General features: G+C 40.9%; 1 long non-coding RNA gene across 1 annotated transcript; it reads left to right on the forward strand.

Annotated features, from left to right (window-relative positions):
• Positions 1 to 1768: 1768 nt before the first annotated feature.
• LOC307258707 lies at positions 1769 to 3253 on the forward strand. The gene is made up of 2 exons (XR_013845136.1): positions 1769 to 2137; positions 2823 to 3253. It is a non-coding gene; the product is annotated as an uncharacterized lncRNA (long non-coding RNA).
• The last annotated feature ends 262 nt before the right edge of the window (positions 3254 to 3515 follow it).

Here is a 3515-nt window from a genome sequence, read left to right on the forward strand (position 1 = left end):
CGTAAATCTTACGCGTGTAAAATGCCTAGTGTGTTCGCACCTTTAGTAAGCTGTATTTCGCTGCAGGCACAGTTCAGTGCATACACTAACTCACCATCACAGTTACCACTGAGCTAGTAAACTTATTTGTAGGCTGATGATAAGCCAAAAGAAAGAAAAAAACGTTAAGTCTGGGGTTCTGAATTGACAGACTAGCTATGAAACTATTGCCTCCAGTATCGTTAGCAGTGTAACAGAATCACGGCCAGCCAGCAGGCAGACATACGTTGTTGAACCTGTTTGCCCTCTGTGAAATGTTGTGACCAGAATGAATGTGCTCCTGTATGAGATCCAAAACATACTCATTATGTATTATCTCATGTTGCATTCTTTGCACCAGAAACACTTTCTTCCTGACATTGTATTAGTGGCATTGCAGTCACTCCCAGCCTGCAGTGCTGGGGCCAGCTCAACCTTGAGTTGAGGCCTGGAGCCCAAGTCTGTTGATGCACATCCACAAAGAGCCATTGTTTTCACTGACATTCACTTAAAATGTACGAACTTGGACTACGTTTCACATGGACATTCAATATTATAACTGTAAATAAATAAGACACATCACGAAGGCATCATAGTGGGCTGAACAAGGTATAAAAAAAGCAGTCACAGTATATTTATGGACTGTGCTGGGCTCTACAGCCAAGTGCATAGAGAAAGACTGAATGATGATTTTCCACAGAGTATGGCAGTTCCCATTTAAATCATGTTACAGTCCAAAGGAGTGATTGAAAATATAGATGTACTGAACATAGGCATAAACTATTTAACATAATTATTTAAATGTTGTCCTTCCTGGACAAAACCAGTTGTCCACATTCAGACTTTTGTTTATCTAGAGAGGATCGAACATTTACTTCAAAACAAGGTTACATAAACATAGTTTTGATTTCATTCTATAGTGGCTAAAGTGGCTATAAACCTGCTGAGAAATAAACTACAAAGCTTATATCGTTGTACATTAAACAATAAATTGTTCGGTTGTATTTCAATTGTTTAAGTGGTTAATTCCCAAATACACCACAAGCTGGAAGTCTCAGTTCTAAACAAGAATTAGACGGGGAGCACAAAGAAACAACAGTTTCTGCAGAAGGAGCTGTGCTGATTTATTACTGATTTAGAAGGAGGCCCCCTGAGTTAAACCATGGTATGGTAGAGGAATAAATCTCCTCTGATCTGACTGAGCCTTGGAACTCAAATACAACCGTTTCTTGGCCCCATGGGTCAAGTCTGCTGGCCTCGGGCCACTTGCAGTACTTAATCTTCAGCCCTTTGGCTGAGCTAAAGCGATGGATAATCCAAGCGTACATGGACACATGCAGCCCCCTCACCACTCACAGACTAGCACATCCATAGAGGCTTTCACTAGCCACCTGTTAGTCTTATACAGATCTCTACAGTTCAAAGCCACTGGTAATAGTACAGTAGTTACAGAGCAACAAGTAGGTAACATACTGTACATATAGAAAATAGTGCTGTCAAACAATTAAAATATTTAATCGCGATTAATCGCATTAATGTCATAGTTAACTCGCGATTAATCGCATTTTCATTTATTCTTGCCTGAATGTCGCTTGATTTCTTTTTGTCCCATTATTTTTTCTCATTTTAAAGGGAAAATTCGCCCATTTTCATGTGAATGGTATATCAGGGCCGAGTATATTAGTAGTCTATTGAAAAAAGCCCCCCAAAAATTGATCCGAATTGGCAGAGAGCACAATGATTTCGGATTTAAACTGATGACGCGGGGCTGACGTAGCCGTTTTTACAGTTCCTACAGGCCCCAGGATGCATTGCGCGGGGGGGTACGCTCTGCAGCCAGCCTGCCCAGATTCCGAGCTGCTCGCGTTACCATGGTGACAAACACAGCACGGACCTGACCCGTGTAAGCAGTACAGTAATAGCGCGCTTCGTATTATTTCACTGTTGGACTACTACCACAAAGAAAACATGCCGTCCTATAATGTGCCTAGATGCGCCAACTTTAGGAAACAGAAAAGAAGCAGGAGTAAGCGTAAGCTGAAGATACTAGGCCCTACCTGTTGCCTATTCACCGGCGTGATGCATAGCCCCAGCCCCGGGAAAAAGAATCCGAATAAAGGTAAGCTAACGTGAGCTAAATTGCATAGTAGCCTACTGTAGTTAGTATCAGTGTTTCCCCTACATTAATAACTGTGCTGCCCACACCGCTGTTGAATATTGTGTCCCGGTGTAAGGCTGATAGATGGGGCAAGGAGGAATTAGTCTACCGGTTGTAGCTGTAGCCAAGTTACCTTAGCCGCTAAGCTACAGTTAGAAGTGAACTCGTGAGGGGGGCAGTAGGCCCCTCTGTGTATCCTTGAGGAAGATTTAGTTGCATTTGCAAGACTGTTTGTGTGTGACTGTGTGTTTGTTTTCCATGTGCATGGTTATTAGCGATGTCGTTAAAATGATCAGCTTTCCAAAACCATAAACAATTGCTATGCTGATGGTGATGGCTGGGTGATTAGCACTGATGTCCCTAGTCTTGTGTCGTCTTGGCTCTTCCTAATGCAAATGCATAGCCACACCCTGGCATACAGTATGCTTGGCTGCTAATATAAACATGATGTCTTCTTAGACAAAAGACTACTATTGTGTTAGTGCACTAACTGACTGACCTATCTATGGTTACATAGTGGTTTGTCTGTTTTATATATTTATTGCAACAGCAACATTATCTTTACAGTATAACACATTGATTTTTCTTTTGTCATCTCTTCAGTGCTGGGCTGGCCTTGTGATACAATCATAATTTGTCATTTCAGGTGAGATCCAAAGGAAGATGGTGTATTGTCCGAGGACCACGCACTCTGTTGTGAAGACTGTTTACATCCCGCACACACGCACCACTTCAGAGCATCCCTCGTAGAACTCGTCATCACATGAAGAAGAGACTGCTGCCTGCAAAGTGCTGACATCATCACTACAGCTCCCTCAGCCTGCCCTCCCTCACAACATGTCCAAAACCAACTACAGAAGAAGCTGCTGCTAAACATCACTCAATATTTCAACAGTAACTTGACGAAGGAAGCATTATGCTACAATTGTTTTTCCCAACACACTGGAAACTCAAAGCTTTTGAAAATGTTATTTTTCTTTTTTACATTTGTATATGTACATACTTTACAGTTGTGTGTAGAATAATGCACACTGTTTTACTTGCTTGTTATATTAAACTCTATCTATGCCTTATAAAGTGTTTGATTCTCTGAAACTATTTCACTTTTAGTTGATAAGTCAAACCTATGTATTAAAATGGTTACCTATGCAATGACAAAAAACAATCATGTTTATACAAAATTATTTTTATTTGTAAATACAGTCAAGGAGAATTGACACATTTTCACATGATTAAATCTCAATCAGTGTCCATAGTTAGCAGCAGTATTTACAGGTCAAAATATTTGATCATAGCTCATCCGTAGCTTCTACGTAGCGTCTTCTTCAGCCTGTCGCCT

Source organism: Ammodytes marinus, assembly GCF_949987685.1.
Source record: "Ammodytes marinus genome assembly, chromosome: 12".
Taxonomy (NCBI): Eukaryota; Metazoa; Chordata; class Actinopteri; order Uranoscopiformes; family Ammodytidae; genus Ammodytes; species Ammodytes marinus.